The sequence below is a fragment of the Neoarius graeffei genome, chromosome 3, assembly GCF_027579695.1.
Source record: "Neoarius graeffei isolate fNeoGra1 chromosome 3, fNeoGra1.pri, whole genome shotgun sequence".
In the NCBI taxonomy this organism is placed as follows: Eukaryota; Metazoa; Chordata; class Actinopteri; order Siluriformes; family Ariidae; genus Neoarius; species Neoarius graeffei.
The window spans coordinates 33,662,368-33,686,156 of record NC_083571.1 but is presented as its reverse complement, the minus strand read 5'-3'; the positions used below and the strand labels follow the sequence as shown (position 1 = coordinate 33,686,156).

The window sequence follows — 23,789 nt, the reverse complement described above, 5'->3', positions numbered from 1 at the left end:
CAAGGACCGAATGGCTCATAGCAACAATCCCGCTACCCCATACTCCTGCAGTGCCCCTCACAAGAGCCCCCAGGGGACACGGTCGTAAGCCTTCTTCAAATCTACAAAACATATGTAGACTGGCTGGTCATATTCCCATGAACCTCCCAACAACCCTGCCAGGGTAAAGAGCTGGTCCACCATTCCACGGCTAGGACGGAACCCGCATTGCTCCTCCTGAATCTGATGTTCGACAGTCGGTCAGAGCCTCCTTTCCAGCACCCAGGAATAAACTTTCCTGGGGAGGCTAGGCAGTATGATACCTCTATAATTGGAGCACACTCTCCAGTCCCCCTTTTTAAAAAGAGGAACCACCACCCCGGTCTGCCACTCCACAGGCACTGTACCCAACCTCCTTGCAACATTGAAGAGGCGTGTCGGCCAAGACAGCACATCAATGTCCAGAGCCTGCAGCATCTCAGGGTGAATCTCATCCACCCCTGGCACCTTGCCACCGAGGAGCTTCTTGACTACCTCAGTGACCTCTGTCAGAGATATGGGTGAAGCATCCCCCGAGTCCTCAGACTCCACCTCCTCCATGGAGGATGTGTAGGACGGGCTCAGGAGTTCCTCAAAGTGCTTCTTCCACCACCCGACAATATTATCCCCAGTTCAGTTCAGTAGTTCTCCTCCCTGGCTGAGCACAGCCTGAGGCAAGCCCTGCTTCCCTTTCCTGAGTCACCGAATGGTTTGCCAGAACTTCTTTGAGGCCAACCGAAAGTTCTTTTCCATAGCCTCCCCGAACTCCTCCCACACCTGGGTTTTTGCTTCAGCAACTGCCAAAGCTGCAGCCCTCCTGGCATCCCAGTACCTGCCTGCTGCCTCAAGGGACCCCTGGGCCAACCAAGCCTGAAAGGCCTCTTTCTTCAGCTTGATGGCTTCCTTCACTGTCTGTGTCCACCAGCGGGTTCTTAGGTTATCACCACGACAGGCACCGACAACCTTCCAGCCACAGCTCCTACTATCTGCTTCTAAAATGGAGGCTTTGAACATGGTCCATTCAGATTTCATGTCCCCAACTTCCCCCGGGATGCACGAAAAGCTCTTCCGGAGGTGGGAATTGAAGACCCCATGAACAGAGGACTCCACCAGATGTTCCCAGTTCACCCTCACTTCACGCTTGGGTTTGCCAGGTCTGTCTGGTAGCCTCCCCCGCCATCTGATCCAACTCACCACCAGGTGGTGATCAGTTGACAGCTGTGCTCCTCTCTTCACCTGAGTGTCCAAGACATATGGCCATAGATCTGATGATACAACCACAAAGTCGATCATCGATATTTGGTCTAAGGTGTTCTGGTACCAGGTACACTTATAAACCACCTTGTGCTCAAACATGGTGTTTGTTATGACCAATCCATGATGAACATAGAAGTCCAACAACAAAACACCACTTGGGTTTAGATCAGGCAGGCCGTTCCTCCCAATCACCCCTCCTCCAGGTTTCTCCATCATTGCCCATGTGAGCATTGAAGTCCCCCAGGAGAACTATGGAGTCCCCAGGCACCACCCCTTCCAGGATATCATCCAGTGACTCCAAAAAGGCTGAATACTCTGCACTGCTGTTTGGTGCATCAGCACAAGTTTTCCTTTCAGTGACTTGCAAGTGCATAGAGGCGACCCTCTTGTTCTCCGGGGGGAGAACTCCAACACAGCTGTGAGTATCCCTACACTCACCCAGCACCTCTCACCCTGGGCAACTACAGAAAAGGAGAGAGTCCAACCCCTCTCCAGGAGTTTAGTTCCAGAACCGGTGCTATGCGTGGAGGTGAGCCCAACTATATCTAGTTGGTATGGCTCCACTTCCTGCACCAGCTCTGGTTCCTTCTCCACCAGAGAGGTCATGTTCCATGTCCCAAATCTGTGCTGCCAAGGATCAACATGCCCAGGCTCCCGCCTTTGCCTGCCACCTGGCTCACAATGCACCCAACCCCGATGCCTGTCCTTGCGGGTGGTGAGCCCACATGGCAGCGGTTCCATGTCATTTCTTTGGGCTGTGTCCGGGCCAAGGCCCGGCCACCAGATGCTCGCTGGCGAGCTTCCTTCCCCGGTCTGGATCCAGGAAGAGGGCCCTGGTTTCTTGCTCCTGGGAAAGGTGCTGCAGCTCCTACTTAGCAATTTCATCAGGATTTATGAATTGCTCTTAGTGTGGCCCCTCTCCTGGAACCAGTTTGCCTTGGGAGACCCTACCAGGGGCTAATGCCCCAGACAACACAGCTCCCAGGATCACTGGGACACCCAAACCCCTCCACCGCGTTAAGGTGGCAATTCTTTGGAGGGAAACTGAATTTCAGTTCCAGTTAAATACTAGTATGAATTGAGCTTTTGAGCCATTTTTTTAACATCACCGAGCAAGCTGACATTAGCTACTGGGTCAAACTACACATTAAAGACGTTACTGCTTGTAAAATATCTATAGAAGGTTCAACTAAATTACAAATTTATGTTGTTAACTGTGAACTAAAACATACATTTCTTGCAGCTGTTGCTAATTTCTTTTACATCTTTCTTTGGTTGCTGCTCTGTCTCTACAGGCACAATGGAAAATTCCAGAAAATTAATCCTGATGTAACAAAGTGCCACTTCTCTTTCAGAGCCAGATCTGTAAGTCAGGCAAGGGCCTCACTTTCTGTTACGGGGCCAGTTATATTAAACCGTTTTGCTCTTCAAATAGCTATAGGTTGTATTCAGTCACGTGACTTTTGTTTGCGAGTTTACTTTTGGTGAATGAAGTGGTAGTCTGGTAAACCAATTCTAGACTGCAGACAGTTGATCTGGGTAACATCATCCAAAAATCCATGTTCAAAAATTAATTTTATCTCATCTCATCTCATTATCTCTAGCCGCTTTATCCTTCTACAGGGTCGCAGGCAAGCTGGAGCCTATCCCAGCTGACTACAGGCGAAAGGCGGAGTACACCCTGGACAAGTCGCCAGGTCATCACAGGGCTGACACATATGCCGCTTTTCCACTACAAACGCGGCTGAGTCGGGCTGAGCCGTGCCGTGCTGAGTCGGGCTGAGCGGGGCTGTTGGAGTTGCATTTCGACTACAACCGCGCTGAACCGTGCTGGCTGGAAGTGGGTGGACACATTGGGTGGAGTTAGCGAAAGTGGGTGGACGTCAGGTGATGTCGTTAAGCAGCGCAAACAGTGACATCGGTGAGCTTTTAAGCGGTAGTCTCATGACCCGAATAGTAAACAATAAACATGGAGGACATGGAGTCGTTAGTGTTGCTGGTCTTGGTGCTGTGGCTTGTTGTCACCGACAACGCGGACAGATACTGGCAAGAGCGTATAGATGAGGCGAGGCGCATAAGGCTTCAGAAATTCTCGTAATTCGTAATTATTCTTCTTCCGGGTTTGCGGTGTTTACAGATCCCAGCGCGCTCGCGGGGCGTGTGTGGGCATGTGAGGACACTCCTCCTCACCAATCAGTGCACAGGGGAGTGTCTGCTCATGCCCCCAGCCTCACTCGGCACGGCTTGGCTCGCTTCAGCCCCACTCCAAAACGGTGCGAGTTTTAGGGGCTAAGCAGGGCTGAAACGAGCTGAGTCGTGCTGGTTTTTGGTAGTCGAAACGCGAGCCGTGTCTGGCTGAAGTGAGCTGAAGCGAGCTGAAGTGAGCTGAAAAAGGGTAGTGGAAAAGGGCCAAGGAAACCCACGCGGACACGGGGAGAACATGCAAACTCCGCACAGAAAGGCCCTCGCTGGCCCCGGGGCTTGAACCCAGGACCTTCTTGCTGTGAGGCGACAGTGCTAACCACTACACCACCGTGCCGCTCAAAAATTAATATCCCACTCAAATTGTGCCTGTATGTTACATCCCATCTATGGAGTTTATGCAGTAGCCCACCAGAACCAGAACCAATTTGACTGTCATTTTGTAAAGAGTTAGTGAAGCCATTTCGCAGTTTAGAGGCCAATGCACAGTCAAGATACCTTCAGAAAGTTGTTCTTTGCAATGTAATAGTTCCTTACATGTTAGTACAGAAGGATTTTTCCTATGAGTTGGAAAATTATCCATCCATTGAGTTCCCCAACATCTCAAACTACCTGGTGCTGCAGACATCGTTCTACATGACCAAACAGATGAAAACCTGGAAGAGCATGGAGGAGTACAACTTTTAATATGTGGTTGGGTTAAACATCTGGCGATCAAGACACTACAAGATAAATCCCGTATTGTTTATGCCTGGGTAAGGAGGCATTTTTGGGCTTTTGTACGCGTCTTCGTGATGATTGCTAGGACGCTACAAGTTTTAGTATCGGGTATAAACAAACCACAGTGGCTTGATTCTCAATCCTTCCTGCTCTTCTCTTCCAGGTAAATCATTCACAAAGATCTACAGAAACCTCTTTAAAGACCTGGGTATTACGCGTATTATATACGGGTTAGTTTACAATATGTCAACCATGATCAAACAGTAAGTAAAAATGCATCTGGGGACTGAAGCATCTCCTGAACTTCAAAACATCATGAAATAACAGAAAATGGCAAGAAAAGTCATTTGCTAATCCAAATTAAATAAATCAGAGAAGTTTACAAACCTTTCACAAAATGATCACTGCAAACTCGAGCATTCTTCAACTCAGCTCCCTTCCATCACAACAAAAGGTTCAAGAGCCACCTTTCTCATCATCTTTTGGTAAAATCCTTTGCTCTTTCACCCTTTTTTATCACTTCACAGGGAACCTGGAAGAAACTTTATCAGTTTCACGGTTTGTTCGATTCGAAGAACCCAAAACAACACAAGTGTTGGGCATTATAACAACTACCAAGGTGCCCCAGTGATAGTAACACTTTGTGAACAGTGAACTTAGCTGACCACCATTTCATGTCTTGCATATCTAATCAGGCAGATGTGAGGTTGGATACAAACCACCTATACAGATATTACATGCTAGACAACGTAGTTTTAAAACATTTTAGTTACTTTTATTTCTTCTTTACTGAGATTGCAAGATGATCACAACCCAGCAGTTATGCTGTTAAAACATAACAGCCATTTTCAGAATAAAAACTGCTTTATATGATGGATTTTTTAAATCTGATCTTAAATCTGTTTGGCTGAGCCACACCACAGTAATCTAAACTCTGTATTAACGCACAAAGCTTCAAACCTATGAAACCGTTTGGCGGCCATTTTGTTCATTTCCTTCACCCTGATCTTTATCCATTATGTTGCTTAGCAACCAAAGCTTATTAGAACTACCAGTCTATTTTGTAGTGGAAGAATTGTTTAATAATAAGTTAAATAATTTTTTGATTTATCGTATTTTATTTATCATAATGCTTTTGTTGCTGTTTTATAAAAAGCACTGGAGGATGTGTATTACGGAGATTGTAGCACAGGTGCCTAAGAACACGCAGGCATGTCCTGTATTATGAGCTCCTATGGTAAAATCATTGTCGGCTAACACACGCCCTCTAGTGGCTCAATTACCACACAAACCTCATTCAGCACAATAACTGAATAAAGAGGTTGAACGGGCTGAAGGCACACAGCAGGTCCATAATGAACACTGACGGATGGTTAAAGCTCCAGGTCTCTCATCTGTTTTCAACCGTGATTGAAGCCACACCCCTTCTTTCAGCTGATTGGTTAGCGCTATGAAGAGCGACTTCGTTGTAGCCTCCATACAAGTAGAATGCGCCTGTGCAACTCATGCTTTGGACACTCATGGCGTGTGCTCTGGCTTTGGTGGCTGCATTCGCGTGCGTCCTCGTGCTCGTGGTGGCCTGGGTCTCATACCGGCTGCTCCAGAACTTCCTGCGAATGTGGAGCAAGCTGAAGCCTGTCCCAAGCATTGGTGTGGCCTTCCCTCTGCTCAGTCACACACTGCAGCTCAAGACCAAAGCCGGAGGTGAGACATCCCGGGATGCGCGTGACGTTCAGAGTGACAATAACTCATCCATCCATCCATCCATCCATTATCTGTAGCCGCTTATCCTGTACAGGGTCGCAGGCAAGCTGGAGCCTATCCCAGCTGACTATGGGCAAGAGGCGGGGTACACCCTGGACAAGTCGCCAGGTCATCGCAGGGCTGACACATAGAGACACACAACCATTCACACCTACAGTCAATTTAGAGCCACCAGTTAGCCTAACCTGCATGTCTTTGGACTGTGGGGGAAACCAGAACACCTGGAGGAAACCCACACAGACACTGGGAGAACATGCAAACTCCACACAGAAAGGCCCCTGTCGGCCACTGGGCTCAAACCCAGGACCTTCTTGCTGTGAGGCGACAGTGCTAACCACTATACACCACCATGCCACCCAAAATGCAGATACTGTAATCATGTAAATAAGTAAGTAAATATAAATATGTAAACAAATAAGTACATAATATGATTAAGTAGTATGTAATTAAATAAATACATAATATGAATGTCAGTATGTAATTAAATATTTAAATATGTAAGTAAGTAGCTATAAATATATAAATCAGTAACTATAAGCAAATAAGTGAGTACTGTAAATAATAAATAAATAAGTACATAAATATGTATAATTAAATATAAGTAGCAATTAAATAAGTGAGTAAAAATAAATACTTGTATATACGGGTAAATAAGAAACATGGAATTATATACAGGAAATAAATATGTGAATCAGTAAATAAGTGCGTAAATAAATAAAGGGGAGTTCATGATTTAATGCACGAGAGTAAATAAACAAACACTCATATCCACTCAAACTTCATCTTGCTGTTCACATCTTTAGAGGGAACCACAAGTTCAGACTGTGAGTTGGTGTAGTGGTTAGTCAAGTCAAGTTTATTTGTATAGTGCTTTTAACAATAAACATTGTCGCAAAGCAGCTTTACAGAATTTGAACGACTTAAAACATGACTTAATTTTGTCCCTTATCTATCCCCAATGAGCAAGCCTGTGGCGACGGTGGCAAGGAAAAACTCCCTCAGACGACATGAGGAAGAAACCTTGAGAGGAACCAGACTCAAAAGGGAACTCATCCTCATTTGGGCAACAACAGACAGCATGACTATAACATTAACAGTTTTAACATGAAGACAGTTTCACTGATGTTATAACTCTTCATTGATGGAAACTTGAGTGCAAAACTGTTCATGACAACTGCAGTCCTAAAGTTAGCAAGTCAACTGTAGTCCTCAGCCATAAAAGCATTACTGTAAGAATCCAGAGCATCCTCCAGGTATAACCCTCAACTGTCCTCATGGGGCCGTCCTCCACAGGAGCGATGCGATAAAACTCCAACCAGACACAGGCCATCAGGATGGATCAAGCAAGTCCAAGGGGCAGAAGAGGCCAGCATCTCAATCCCAGGACCAACATGTAACTCAGAGGGACAGATGGGGGGGGGAGAGAAAGAGAGAGAAAGAAAACACAGGTTGTTAGGTATGTCCTAAAAATGACACAAGTATTAAATCTGTGTGGTAGGCTCGCAGAGACGAGTCTCTTGACATCAGGCATTTAGGTATGCCCAATGTCACCTGAATAAGTAGGAACAGTATACATATTGCACTGAGTACAAGCAGGGACTCCGGCAACTAACTATGACAGCATACCTAAAAGGTGAGAGCCAGAAGGTAACACAGGCATGAGGGAGCCCCGGGACATAAAGCAGCCAGCCACTACACCGTCAACAAACTCGAGTGAGCAAGCGAGTGGGGACTGACAGCATCCATACATCCCAGTTTACCAAAACACTATGTCTGAGGACTCTCTAGATCTACACCTTTACCTCAAACACCATTAACAAAAGGCTTGACTAAACAAATATGTTTTCAGCCTAGACTTAAATGCTGAGACTGTGTCTGGTTAGTGTGTCTGCTTCTCAACCAGGAGGTTGTGAGTTCTTCTCATGGTCAGGGCATGCCAAAGAATATCATAAAAATGGCATTTACTGCCATCTGGCAAGGCACACAATATAGATGTGAGTAGGGAGTCAAACACTTGTGGTTAGCAGAGAACTGGCCCCCAGCTGTAACCCTGGCTATGTAATAGGCGAGAGGCCGAGGGCTATAAAAACAGAGATCAACACCACCCAATGAGCCTTTTGGCATGGGAAGGACTTTGATAAGCTCAAAGCTTCTCCATTCCATGTTGTTCTGAATAACTCTCTGAATTACAACCTGCGTTATACTGTCTTTCTTTCTTGAAGAATGTTTAAAATAGTGTTCAATGTAGCATTAAATCATGTTATGTGTTCCAGAGGCTTTTTTGTCAACTGATCGGATACACAAATTAGTTTCAGAACGCTCCACTGCTGAAGGCATGGCTTGGACCTGTGCCCTTTGTCTTTCTGTACCACTCTGAGACCATTGAGGTATATACTGTACACTCAATCACAGCATAAAGAACATGATTAAACACTGCTGCCCTGGATGAGGATGATGCTGATCATCAAACATGAAGGTATTATTCTTGAAAATTTGTCAGTCTTTTTTTTTCATTGGTAGATTAGAGAACTGGCCATTAAAATATTAGAACTTTATTATTACTGAGATACATGCAAAAAAAATATTTTCATTCAGAAAAGTCTATTTTATATATATATATATATATATATATATATATATATATATATATATATATATATATATATATATATATATATATACACACTAGTGCATCTCAAAAAATTAGAACATTGTGAAAGTTCAATATTTTCCATCAGTTATTTAAGAAAGTGAAAATGTTATATATTATAGACTCATTACATATTAACTAAAATGTTTCAAGCATTTTTCTATTTTAATTTTAATCAGTATGGCATACAGTACAAAAACATAAAAACCATCTCAAAATATTAGAATATTTCATTTCGAGTTTGGGTAAAACAGTATGAACACAGTGTATCTCTCAGTCTAGTTCAGTACACACAACCACAATCATGGGGAAGACTGCTGACTTGACTGTTGTCGAGAAGATGATCACTGACGTCCTCCACAAGGAGGGTAAGCCACAAAAGGTCATTGCTGAAAAGGGTGGCTGGAAAAGGTGCACAAGCAACAGGGATGGCCGCAGTCTTGAGAGGATTGTCAAGAAAAGTTGATTCAAGAACTTGGGAGAGCTTCACAAGGAGTGGACTGAGGCTGGTGTCAGTGTATCAAGACTCATCACGAACAGACATCTTCAAGAAAGGGGATACAACTTTCGCATTCCTAATATCAAGCTACTCCTGAGCTAGAGACAATGTCAGAAGTGTCTTATCTGGGCTAAGGAGAGAAAGAAATGGACTGTTGCTCAGTGGTCCAAAGTCCTTTTTTCAGATGAAAGTACATTTTGCATTTAATTTGGAAATCACGGTTCTAGAGTCTGGAGGAAGAGTGGAGAGGCACAGAATCCAAGGTGTTTGAAGCCCAGTGTGAAGTTTCCACAGTCTGTGATGATTTGGGGTGCCATGTCATCTGCTGGTGTTGGTCCACTGTATTTTATCAAGTCCAAAGTCAACACAGCCATCTACCAGGAGATTTTAGAGCACTTCATGCTTCCATCTGCTGACGAGCTTTTTGGACATGCTGATTTCCTTTTCCAGCAGGACTTAGCACCTACCCACAGTGCCAAAACTACTACCAAATGGTTTGCTGACCATGATATTACTGTGTTTGATTGGCCAGCCAACTTGCCTTACCTGAACCCCATAGAGAATCTATGGGGTATTGTCAAGAGAAAGATGAGAAACACCTGACCCAAAAATACAGATACGCTGAAGGCCACTATCAAAGCAACCTGGGCTTCAATAACACCTCAGCAGTGCCACAGACTGATCACCTCCATGCCACACCACATTGATACAATAATTCATGGTAAAGGAGCCCCAACCAAGTATTGAGTGTATAAATGAATATACTTTTCAGAAGTTGGACATTTCTGTATTGTAAATCCTTTTTTTGATTGATCTTAGGGAATATTCTAATAATTTGAGATACTGGATTTCTGATTTTCATGAGCTCTAAGCCATAATAATCAAAATTAAAACAAAAAAGGCTTTAAATATTTCACTTTACATGTAATGAATATAGAATATATGAAAGTTTACCTTTTGAGTTAAATTATGAAAAAAGGAACTTTTTCATGGTATTCTAATTTTTTGAGATGCATATATATATATATATATATATATATATATATATATATATATACGTATATCTCATTCTCATCTCATTATCTCTAGCCGCTTTATCCTGTTCTACAGGGACGCAGGCAAGCTGGAGCCTATCCCAGCTGACTATGGGCGAAAGGCAGGGTACACCCTGAACAAGTCGCCAGGTCATCACAGGGCTGACACAGACACAGACAACCATTCACACTCACATCTACGGTCAATTTAGAGTCACCAGTTAACCTAACTTGCATGTCTTTGGACTGTGGGGGAAACCAGAGCACCCGGAGGAAACCCACGCGGACACAGGGAGAACATGCAAACTCCACACAGAAAGGCCCTCGCCGGCCACGGGGCTCGAACCCGGACCTTCTTGCTGTGAGGCGACAGCGCTAACCACTACACCACCGTGCCGCCCCATATATATTAAAAAAAACAAAAATCTCCTTCTCACCCCCGGCGGGGGGGGGGGGGGGGGGGGGGGGGGGGGGGGGGGGGGGGGGTGGTATCCATGTCATCCTCAAGCTCGGGTCCTCTACCAGAGGCCTGGGAGTTTGAGGGTTCTGCGCAGTATCTTCGATGTTCCTAGGACTGCGCTCTTCTGGACTGAGGCTTCAGATGTTGTTCCTGGGATTTGCTGGAGCCACTCTCCCAGTTTGGGGGTTACTGCCCCAAGTGCCCCCACTACCACGGGGACCACGCAACCCTTGACCTTCCACATCCATTCCAGCTGCTCTTTCAACCCTTGATACTTCTCAAGTTTCTCATGTTCCTTCTTCCTGATGTTGGCGTCAGCTGGGATCGCCACATCTATCACCACCACCCTCTTCTGCTCTTTGTCCACCACCACTATGTCCGGTTGGTTAGCCAGGATCTGTTTGTCAGTCTGGAAGCTGAAGTCCCACAGACCCTTGGCCCTGTTGTTCTCAGCCACCTTCTGCGGTATGGCCCATTGGGACTTGGGTACTTCTATTCCATACTGGTTGCAGATGTTCCTGTATACTATCCCAGCCACTTGGTTGTGCCTCTCCATGTACGCTGATCCAGCTAGCATCTTACACCCTGCTACTATGTGCTGGACTGTTTCAGGGGCTTCTTTGCACAGTCTGCATCTTGGGTCTGATCTACTCTGGTAGATCCTGGCCTCTATGGCTCTTGTGCTTATGGCCTGTTCTTGTGCTGCCATGATTAGTGCCTCTGTGCTGTCTGTCAGTCCTGCATTATCCAGCCACTGGTAGGATTTCTTGATATCAGCCACTTCCTCTATCTGACGGTGGTACATGCCATGTAGGGGTTTGTCTCTCCAGGTTGTCTGTTCCTCCTCCTCCTCTGCACTCTCATCAGGGTTCTGCTGCCTGAGACATTCACTTAGCAGTTCATCCTTTGGGGCCATCTTTCTGATGTATTCTCGGATTTTCGATGTTTCATCCTGGACCGTGGTCTTGACGCTCACTAGCCCTCGGCCTCCCTCTTTCCGCTTAGTGTATAGTCTCAGGGTGCTGGACTTGGGGTGGAACCCTCCATGCATGGTGAGGAGCTTTCTAGTCTTGATATCTGTGGCTTCTATCTCCTCCTTTGGCCAGTTTATGATACCAGCGGGGTATCTGATGACTGGTAGTGCGTACATGTTGATGGCTTGGACCTTGTTCTTACCATTCAGCTGACTTTTCAGGACCTGCCTTACTCTCTGGAGGTATTTGGCTGTGGTTGACTTCCTTGTGGCCTCTTCATGGTTTCCATTAGCCTGTGGGATGCCAAGGTACTTGTAGCTGTCTTGGATATCACCGATGTTGCCCTCTGGTAGGTCAATCCCCTCAGTCCGGATGATCTTGCCTCTCTTTGAGACCATCCGGCCACACTTGTCCAGTCCGAATGACATCCCTATGTCATCGCTGTAGATCCGGGTGGTGTGGATCAGCGAGTCTATTTCTTGCTCGTTCCTGGCATACAGCTTGATGTCATCCATGTAGAGCAGGTGGCTGATTGTTGCCCCACTACGGAATCGGTACCCGTAGCCGCTCTTCGTGATGATCCGACTGAGGGGGTTCAGGCCTATGCAGAACAGCAGTGGTGATAGCGCATCTCCTTGGTATATGCCGCACTTGATGTTGACTTGGGCAATGGGTTTTGAGTTGGCCTCTAGGGTTGTCTTCCACATTTCCATTGAGTTCTGGATGAAGGTCCTTAGGTTCCTGTTGATCTTATACAGTTCCAGACATTCCAGTATCCATGTGTGTGGCATTGAGTCGTAGGCTTTCTTGTAGTCAATCCAGGCAGTGCACAGGTTGGTCTGTCTCTTCTTACAGTCTCGGGCGACTGTTCTATCGACCAGTAGCTGGTGCTTGGCTCCTCTGGTGTTACTGCCAATTCCTTTCTGTGCCTCGCTCATGTATTGAGCCACATGCTTACTCATTTTTGCCGCAATGATGCCTGACAGGGCCTTCCATGTTGTGCAGAGACAGGTAATTGGCCGGTAGTTGGATGGGATGGGTCCTTTCTGGGGGTCCTTCATGATTAGGACTGTCCTGCCTTGGGTTAGCCATTCTGGGTGGGTTCCATCCCTCAGCAGCTGGTTCATCTGTGCTGCTAGGCGTTCATGGAGTGCAGTTAGCTTCTTCAGCCAGTACGTATGGATCATATCGGGGCCTGGTGCTGTCCAGCTCTTCATCTTTGACACTCTTTCTTGGACGCCATTGAGATGGTTACTGGTTCTTGTTCTGGGAGGTTGCTGTGGTCAGCTCTTAGGTCCACTAACCATTGGGCATCGGTGTTGTGTGATGCCTTTCTTTCCCATATGTCTTTCCAGTATTTTTCCACCTCAGCTCTTGGTGGGTCTGACCGGTTGTTGTTCCCCTGCCACTGAGAGTACACCTTGGCTGGTTCAGTGGAGAACAGCTTGTTTATTCTCCTGGCCTCTCCCTCCTTGGTGTATCTCTTCAACCGGGTGGCCAGAGCTGTTAGTCGCTGTTTGGCAGTTTCGAGTGCCTCTGGTATGGAGAGTGAGTTGTACTTCCTGGGTGCCCCTTTATTCACCATGTTCCCTTTCTGTAGTTCAGCTAGCTGGCTAACTTCTCTCCATGCTGCCTTTATCTTGGCCTCTAATCGTCTCTTCCATGGTGGATACTGTTTGTTATGTCCCGAGCCCACCTTGTGTCCAAGCATCTCCATGATTACTGTTGCTGTACTGTGTATCAGCTTGTTGGTCTCAGTGATGGTTCTTGTGGAGATTGCCTTCAGAGCAGCATTCACATCTGCTAGTAGATCTTCTGAAGGTACTTGGCAACTCAGCTTCGGTATTCGTCGGGGTTTCCAGTTGGGTCACGATCTTCCTTCTCAGGTCAGCAGCTCTTGTGTTGAGGCTGTTAGTTGTTGGGGCTTGGTACCCAATCTCTGGTTGTGGGGATGATGACATCTCCCCGCTGACCTGTCTTCCTGGCTCCCCCTTGCCGTAGCATCGTTGTTGTATTTCATTAATCTCTAGTTGTGATAGTAGATTTCGATTACGGATGTTGGAACACTGGGCTAATAGCTGTTTCTTTGTTAGCCTTGATTGTGGGTTTCGAAGTATCCAATGGTCCAACATTCGCTGCATGTATCCCCTCTCTGGGATTGCTTGTATAGTAGCATTCCAGCAAATCCGTATTTTCTGTCCTCGTCCATCGATGTCTTGTTCCAGTAGCCCATTTCTCATCAGTTTGCCCTGGTTCCCTAGCAACTGACGCAGACCTTGTTGACCCGGGCGACGTCTGAGCCGGTATGACTCTATCAGTTATGTCTTCACTCATTCCTGAAGTAGGGTGATATATCATGAGGGGTTTTTGCCTAAGAACCCTTACTGGATGATGTTTTGCCCCGACCGGGATTCGAACCCCGATCTCCTGCGTCGTAGTCAGTGAGCGTTACCACTGTACTATCCAGCTGATATATATATATATATATATATATATATATATATATATATACACACACACAAAAGTACCTTGGCATCCCACAGGCTAATGGAAACCATGAAGAGGCCACAAGGAAGTCAACCACAGCCAAATACCTCCAGAGAGTAAGGCAGGTCCTGAAAAGTCAGCTGAATGGTAAGAACAAGGTCCGAGCCATCAACATGTACGCACTACCAGTCATCAGATACCCCGCTGGTATCATAAACTGGCCAAAGGAGGAGATAGAAGCCACAGATATCAAGACTAGAAAGCTCCTCACCATGCATGGAGGGTTCCACCCCAAGTCCAGCACCCTGAGACTATACACTAAGCAGAAAGAAGGAGGCCGAGGGCTAGTGAGCGTCAAGACCACGGTCCAGGATGAAACATCAAAAATCCGAGAATACATCAGAAAGATGGCCCCAAAGGATGAACTGCTAAGTGAATGTCTCAGGCAGCAGAACCCTGATGAGAGCGCAGAGGAGGAGGAGGAGGAACAGACAACCTGGAGGGACAAACCCCTACATGGCATGTACCACTGTCAGATAGAGGAAGTGGCTGATATCAAGAAATCCTACCAGTGGCTGGATAATGCAGGACTGACAGACAGCACAGAGGCACTAATCATGGCAGCACAAGAACAGTCCATAAGCACAAGAGCCATAGAGGCCAGGATCTACCAGAGTAGATCAGACCCAAGAAGCAGACTGTGCAAAGAAGCCCCTGAAACAGTCCAGCACATACCGTAGTAGCAGGGTGTAAGATGCTAGCTGGATCAGCATACATGGAGAGGCACAACCAAGTGGCTGGGATAGTATACAGGAACATCTGCAACCAGTATGGAATAGAAGTACCCAAGTCCCAATGGGCCATACCACAGAAGGTGGCTGAGAACAACAGGGCCAAGGTTCTGTGGGACTTCAGCTTCCAGACTGACAAACAGATCCTGGCTAACCAACCAGACATAGTGGTGGTGGACAAAGAGCAGAAGAGGGTGGTGGTGATAGATGTGGCGATCCCAGCTGACGCCAACATCAGGAAGAAGGAACATGAGAAACTTGAGAAGTATCAAGGGTTGAAAGAGCAGCTGGAATGGATGTGGAAGGTCAAGGGTTGCGTGGTCCCCGTGGTAGTGGGGGCACTTGGGGCAGTAACCCCCAAACTGGGAGAGTGGCTCCAGCAAATCCCAAGAACAACATCTGAAGCCTCAGTCCAGAAGAGCGCAGTACTAGGAACATTGAAGATACTTCGCAGAACCCTCAAACTCCCAGGCCTCTGGTAGAGGACCCGAGCTTGAAGATGACATGGATACCATCCCCCCGCTGGGGGTGAGAAGGAGATTTTATATACAATAAAAAAAAAATTAACTGTGTGAATGGTTTCCCCAGGCTGCCACACACTGATGGATTTCTGATTGAAGTGTGTTTCAATGATAAAGCAACACTTTTCCCCTCTGAGCCCCCCCACACGCTCTCACTTATTCACACACTGTCCATGTTTGAAAGTTTTTTGACCTTCAAAGTAGGCTTGTAGTACTTGAGTCCAGGACTCGTAACTCGACTTGGACTTGAGCACTGATGACTCGGACTTCGACTCGGACTCGTGCATTAACTGCATGAGGACTCGTAAATTGGAGATGAGGACTCAGATTTTTTTCTTTATTTTTTGTAACATGCCCAAATAATTTGGCATAAGATATTTACATCTACATTAATTTTGTAGGGCGGCACGGTGGTGTAGTGGTTAGCACTGTCGCCTCACAGCAAGGAGGTCCGGGTTTGAGCCCCATGGTCGGCGAGGGCCTTTCTGTGTGGAGTTTGCACGTTCTCCCCGTGCCCGCGTGGGTTTCCTCCGGGTGCTCCGGTTTCCCCCACAGTCCAAAGACATGCAGGTTAGGTTAACTGGTGACTCTAAATTGACCCTAGGTGTGAATGTGAGTGTGCATGGTTGTCTGTGTCTATGTGTCAGCTCTGTGATGACCTGGCAACTTGTCCAGGGTGTACCCCGCTTCTCGCCCGTAGTCAGCTGGGATAGGCTCCAGCTTGCCTGCGACCCTGTCGAACAGGATAAAGCGGCTAGAGATAATGAGATGAGATGAGATTAATTTTGTACTAATTTTGCGTCAGAGTGTCACACCTGCGCACCTTGGCATGTGCATCAGATAGACTCTCAGGCTTGCTCTGGACAGCGCGTGTGCCAAGCGGACTCTCGTGCGTGCTCCGTAAACGACACACACCTTCATAGGATTAAGGCGCAATCAGCGCACCGATATAAAAACTGTGAAAACATACTTACTTTGTGAAGTATTGAGTTGCATTGCTGACACATTACTGAGCCTTATTTCCTTGTTTGGTTTCTTGATCTCTGATTTCCTGTTTCTCGTCTTTGGTTCTGCTGAGTCTACGATAGCCTGTTTGTGCCTCACTCGACCTACTGCCTGTTTCACTGTTTTACAATTTTGCCTGCTGTTCTGGATTGTTTACTTGTCTTCACTTGTACAACCCCGATTCCAAAAAAGTTGGGACAAAGTACAAATTGTAAATAAAAACAGAATGCAATTATGTGGAAGTTTCAAAATTCCATATTTTATTCAGAATAGAACATAGATGACATATCAAATGTTTAAACTGAGAAAATGTATCATTTAAAGAGAAAAATTAGGTGATTTTAAATTTCATGACAACAACACATCTCAAAAAAGTTGGGACAAGGCCATGTTTACCACTGTGAGACATCCCCTTTTCTCTTTACAACAGTCTGTAAACGTCTGGGGACTGAGGAGACAAGTTGCTCAAGTTTAGGGATAGGAATGTTAACCCATTCTTGTCTAATGTAGGATTCTAGTTGCTCAACCGTCTTAGGTCTTTTTTGTCGTATCTTCCGTTTTATGATGCGCCAAATGTTTTCTATGGGTGAAAGATCTGGACTGCAGGCTGGCCAGTTCAGTACCTGGACCCTTCTTCTACGCAGCCATGATGCTGTAATTGATGCAGTATGTGGTTTGGCATTGTCATGTTGGAAAATGCAAGGTCTTCCCTGAAAGAGACGTCGTCTGGATGGGAGCATATGTTGCTCTAGAACCTGGATATACCTTTCAGCATTGATGGTGTCTTTCCAGATGTGTAAGCTGCCCATGCCACACGCACTAATGCAACCCCATACCATCAGAGATGTAGGCTTCTGAACTGAGCGCTGATAACAACTCGGGTCGTCCTTCTCCTCTTTAGTCCAAATGACACGGCGTCCCTGATTTCCATAAAGAACTTCACATTTTGATTCGTCTGACCACAGAACAGTTTTCCACTTTGCCACAGTCCATTTTAAATGAGCCTTGGCCCAGAGAAGACATCTGTGCTTCTGGATCATGTTTAGATACGGCTTCTTCTTTGAACTATAGAGTTTTAGCTGGCAACGGCGGATGGCACGGTGAATTGTGTTCACAAATAATGTTCTCTGGAAATATTCCTGAGCCCATTTTGTGATTTCCAATACAGAAGCATGCCTGTATGTGATGCAGTGCCGTCTAAGGGCCTGAAGATCACGGGCACCCAGTATGGTTTTCTGGTCTTGACCCTTACGCACAGAGATTCTTCCAGATTCTCTGACTCTTTTGATGATATTATGCACTGTAGATGATGATATGTTCAAACTCTTTGCAATTTTACACTGTCGAACTCCTTTCTGATATTGCTCCACTATTTGTCGGTGCAGAATTAGGGGGATTGGTGATCCTCTTCCCATCTTTACTTCTGAGAGCCGCTGCCACTCCAAGATGCTCTTTTTATACCCAGTCATGTTAATGACCTATTGCCAATTGACCTAATGAGTTGCAATTTGGTCCTCCAGCTGTTCCTTTTTTGTACCTTTAACTTTTCCAGCCTCTTATTGCCCCCGTCCCAACTTTTTTGAGATGTGTTGCTGTCATGAAATTTCAAATGAGCCAATATTTGGCATGAAATTTCAAAATGTCTCACTTTCGACATTTGATATGTTGTCTATGTTCTATTGTGAATACAATATCAGTTTTTGAGATTTGTGAATTATTGCATTCCGTTTTTATTTACAATTTGTACTTTGTCCCAACTTTTTTGGAATCAGGGTTGTATTAATAAACACACCTTCTGCACTTACATCTGTCTCCTAACCATTTCTGACAGAATACTTCACACTCCCTAATAAAGAAAATGCACATTCACCTGTTCGTACATCATATTCAGGAACAAACAAATGTTAATGGTGCTAAAACAGCCACCATCAAATGGTGCGGTTGGAGTCTTGTTCTCGGACTTGACTTGGATTCATAGTGGACTCGACTTGGACTCAAGTCAAAATTGTTTTTAATGACTTGGACTTGAACACTGGGGACTCGAGACTGGACTTGGACTTGAGGTTGAATGACTCGCCTACAGCACTGCTTCAAAGAACAAAGTGCAAAGTTAGGACCAATTTTGTACAAACATATTTCATGTTTGTTGCTTTGCAGATGTTTAAAGTGCAGCTGTCACTGTCATATATATATATGACCGTATATATATATATATATATATATATATATATATATATATATATATATATATATATATATATATGCGCGTGGGTTTCCATCGGGTGCTAATTGATGGCTCTAAATTGACTGTAACTGTGAATGTGAGTGTGAATGGTTGTTTGTCTCTGTGTCTCTGTGTCCGCCCTGTGATGACCTGGCAACTTGTCCAGGGTGTACCCTGCCTCTCACCCATAGTCAGCTGGGATAGGCTCCAGCTTGCCTGCGACCCTGTAGAACAGGATAAGTGGCTACAAATAATGGATGGATGTTAGATTTGACAATGAAAGAAAATCTGAATCTCTGTTTCTCTGGGTCTCCTCCAATCTCTACAGTACAGGGGATAAATGGCGGCGCAGAAGAAAGCTCCTCATGCCCACCATCCATTTCTTGATACTGACTGATTTCCTGGAGGTGATGAAGGAGCAGGCTGAGGTTCTCATTGACAAACTTCACAAGCACAAAGGGAAAGGATCCTTCAGCTGCTTCAGCCACATCACACTCTGCACCCTTGACATCATCTGTGGTGTGTGTGTGTGTGTGTGTGTGTATTCTGTTATGCTATATCAGGGGTCGGCAACCTTTTTGCCATGTAGTGCCAATTAGAAATTTTCTTGTTAGTTAGTGTGCCATTCAAATAGGTGTTGTTAACTATGTGTAATTAGACACCACATATTTTAGACGGATATGGATATTTAATGCATTGAGCAAATGTAAAATGCCATTGCACTTGTTTTATGCCATTAACCTCACACACTTTAACCCACTTTATGCCAGTTGTTTGCTGCACCCTTACGTTTTCTGCCATTTCACCAATTCGTCGCTCAACAGTTCTGGCTGATACGGGCATGTCTTTTATTCTTGATTTTATTGTCTCTTTATTTGGCAGCCCCTCAAAAAGACTATCCGAGTTGGAGAGAAAGGCCTCCTTAAAGGTCTCATTGCATCATTTTTTCATTAATTGTGTGGTGGTCTCTAGTATGAATGAATGCCCTGTGAGCCGGTTTTGGTGAAAAAAATGCTGTGGTTCTCCTGTTTCAGGCTGTTCTAGTTTGGTGGAGGAGTGGGTGGCGGGAGAACGACAGGATTTCAGCTCTTACTCATTAATATTTATGACATGTAAATGTGTTACCTCTGATTGGCTAACAGCATTGTGACGCTACCTCCAGTGGGTCAGAACAAGCGGATGTGGGTGTCTTTGTAAAAACTGTGTTGATTGGCTATTATGGACTCAACATCGATGTTTTGACCAATAACAAATGTAGAGAACACGAATTTTACATCACATTCAATGAGATTTAAACGAGACTAAAGATGGCGACTTAAAATAATGTGTAAACATCGTTGGAGTTAATAAAGTTTGAACAGCATGAAGGAACATACCCCAACCCCCCGAAATTCATCTCATCTCATCTCATTATCTCTAGCCGCTTTATCCTGTTCTACAGGGTCGCAGGCAAGCTGGAGCCTATCCCAGTTGACTACGGGCGAGAGGCGGGGTACACCCTGGACAAGTCGCCAGGTCATCACAGGGCTGACACATAGACACAGACAACCATTCACACTCACATTCACACCTGCGGTCAATTTAGAGTAACCAGTTAACCTAACCTGCATGTCTTTGGACTGTGGGGGAAACCGGAGCACCCGGAGGAAACCCACGCGGTCACGGGGAGAACATGCAAACTCCACAGAGAAAGGCCTTCGCCAGCCACGGGGCTTGAACCCGGACCTTCTTGCTGTGAGGCGACAGCGCTAACCACTACACCACCGTGCCGCCCCCCCCGAAATTAATAAAAAAAAAAAATCTCAACAGATTTGGCATAATATAAAAAGGTCGTTTTTTACTCAGAAAAAGCAGAAATCTGCCGAAAAGCGGAAAACTCTCATCCCTGCCTAGCTTGTGACTATGTCATGCATGCTAACGTGGAGAATATGAACATGCTATTTTGTAACAAAAAGCTTTGAACAAAAAATTCATGTTTTACTTACAGCTTGTGAGCTGGTGGTCAACAGATCCAGGTATTAAAAACAACCTCGAAGCAAAACCACTACTGAAGGCACCGAAGTTTGAAAAGTCACTGTGGTTGAAATGATCAGAACACAGTACTAACGCTGCATTATACCATACTTCACTGGTGGTGTTCCAAAGATAAATTCCAACCATTTCTTCTTCAGCTCTTCTATCTTGCAATGCTGCTCCTCTTAGGTTTCGTTTCTGCCCGTGGCTCCAGCCCGAATTTGGACGCTCGTAACTCGGGCAGGGGAGGTCCCAGCCTCCCCAAACTTGGCAGCCAGCGACCTCTGCCCTCTCCCCAATGAACCAGCACTGCCAGGGCGGGCTAGCCCCACGCCTCGGGACGTAATTCGCCCCGAGGCGAGCCGCAGCGCTCCGCTTTGGTTTCATTTCTGTCGGCGACTCCAGCCCGACTTTGAACGCTCGTAACTCGCGCAGGGGAGGTCCCAGCCTCCCCAAACATACAACTTTGATGTGTTACTGCCACAAATAACACAGGCATGAACTTGTTCAGCCATGTTTTCAACTTGCTGTTAGGTTCTCTTCATTAGCTACTGACGAGATGGGCTCTGCTATCTCTCCTCACACTGAAATTCAAACTTTCTTCCCGTGGGCGGTCGCAAGCCAAGGTGGGCGAGGCCATGAATACTAATTTTCGAAGTGATGTAAGTTCGTAGGGCTTTTTCAGATTCGCTCGTTTTTCCACTATTTTCTTTCATAAGCTAATACAGGGAATTAGCTTATGATAGCTAGCTTCAGTGGCATTGTTTTTAGCTGAGGCAAAGACTTTTAAGGTGTGGGCTTGCTTCCCATATTGATTCATTCCTATCTGCCTGATCTTTGAAAGTCTTTTCATGCTTTGCCTCGAAATGACGTTTAACACTGGATGTTCGACACACAACACTTTCAAAACACAACGTGCACACAGCACAGTCCCTCTGAGAAACGAACCCATATTCTTTGGTCCACGAGGAGAGGAAAGCCCGAACTGTCGGCTTCTTTGCCACCTTAGCGCAACTGCTGCATCAAGTGGGCCCATCTTGTGAGAGATATGGGGAGGGGGAAGTGTTGCCAGATTGGACAGTTTTAAGTGAATTTTGGTGGGCTTTGAACATATCTGGCAACACTGGGGGGCGCTATATTGTTGTGTAGTCATGCTAAAAGAGCAGGCTCGCCATGCAACAGCCAGTGACAGCTCAAGATGACATTTGAACATTTTTAATGTGTTGAATAATTAGGTTTGTGTATCATCGTCAATGTGCCACTGGAAATTCCTCGGAGTGCCAGTTGTGGCATGCGTGCCTAGGGTTGCCGACCCCTGTGCTATATTATAGATTATGAGTTGCACAACTTAATTTTTACTAATCTGGAATTCAAATATATATATTACATATCTAGTTTAATGATTTTTAGACTAGACTATTAACAACAAAAATAAATAAAATGCAATAAATGCTCAAAACAATAAATATGAGTATGATCTCACACTATTTAAGGATGTACCACTTGTTAAAAATGCATATTTGTGTTCAAGATGTGGTGGCTCAGCTGAAATCATTGATTCTGAAACTGAGAGTGCACAGCATGGAAGCTCATGCCCATCAACAGACCCGTCATTCTAGCTCAATGAGCAGGCTTCTATTAGTGTCTACAATAATATCTTTGCGGTTTTTTGTCCAACTCCAGCTTCAGTGGCAACCGAAAATGAGTTAAGGCAATTCCAGGGCTGGTTCAGAGCTGGTGCCTAATAATCTCAAACCAGTTCTTCACATTTTGACATCCAAAGATCTGGTTCTCAGCCAGAGCAGCACCAACACTTTGCTGGTCTAGAACCAAGGACTTCTTGCATCAGAGGCTGGGGCAGGGTTATTGTAACCAACAAGACCAGCTAAAACTTCACAGAGCTAGTGAAGCATCTAGTCTGACTAATCCAAAGAAGAAACAGAGATGATGTAGCCCAACGATGTTGTTGTTGTTGTGCTTGGTGCTCAAGTGCTGGCAGGGCTGGGAAAGCAGAGATATAATGATGTGACTCTGTGGTGGCTCTCTAGACTGTGGAAAGACAAACAGGTTCTTAGAAGGTTTGCAACTGGAACCAGCACTCGCACTTGGTTTACATTAGTGGAGAGGAGATATGAGTCAATCTCATAGGGATGTGCAACCTGTGGCTCCGACTGCAGTCTTTTTCACTGAGATGGTCATGTCGAATTCACCACACTACAGTGCAAAGATTTTGTTTCCTGCCTTTTTTGTTCTGTGATCCATTAGCTGCCTTAGTGGTAGCAAAAGTGGATTTAACAATATGCTTATCACAATAATATTAAAGGTAGACTGCTGTGGCAGCAGGGGCATGGTCAAGTGTCAGTCTGTGAATGGAGGGCGGAGTCAGGGAAGGTAAGTGGCAGAATCACTGCACCTGACGGGAGTTAACCTGTGTTTGTGTGTCTTCCCCAGTGACCGCGCCCTATAAGAGGAGAGGGAGAGCAGAGGAAGAGAGCTCTTTCCCGAACCAGAACGCGCGCGCGTGTGTGTGTGTGAGTGCGTGTGTGTGACTGGGAGAGTGAAAGCTGAAAAGCTAAAATAAAAAGTTTTTTTTGAGAACTCAGTTCTGGCCTGCCGTGCTTCTGTGCTCCACCCACCTTAACATTGCAACAATGGTGCTGAAACCCAGGACCAAGTACAGAAGAGAACAGCCTCATGGAGTCCTCCCCCTACCAGGACCTGGTCCATGCTCTCGCCACAGTCCAACAGAGCCAGCACCAGGTGCTGGTCACCTTCCGGAAGGAGCAGGAACAACTGTTCAAAGCCCTGGTGCTGGCGCAGCAGGAAGCTCGCCAGGCGTTCCGGCACCTGCTTGCGTCGGCCGGGTCCACCGTCACCACCACTGTGGACCCTCCCCACCTCACCCTAAAGAAGATGGGCCCACATGACAACCCCGAGGCCTTCCTTGCTCTTTTTCAGCAGGCAGCAGAGGTGTGGGGTTGGCCGGTGGAACAGCGTGCGGCGCGCCTCCTCCCCCTGCTAACGGGCGAGGCGCAGCTGGCTGCACTACAGCTCCCTGCTGACAGCCGGCTGGTCTATGCCGAACTCCGCAGAGCCATCCTCCAATGTGTGGGGCGCACCCCGGAGCAACAGCGGCAGCGCTTCCACTCGCTGCGCCTAGAGGAGGTTGG

At 46.0% G+C, this 23,789-nt stretch overlaps 1 pseudogene; it reads left to right on the top strand.

Moving 5' to 3' along the window:
- Positions 1–5,717: 5,717 nt before the first annotated feature.
- LOC132882539 (cytochrome P450 4V2-like) overlaps positions 5,718–23,789 on the top strand; it is a 40,538-nt pseudogene continuing 22,466 nt past the window's right edge.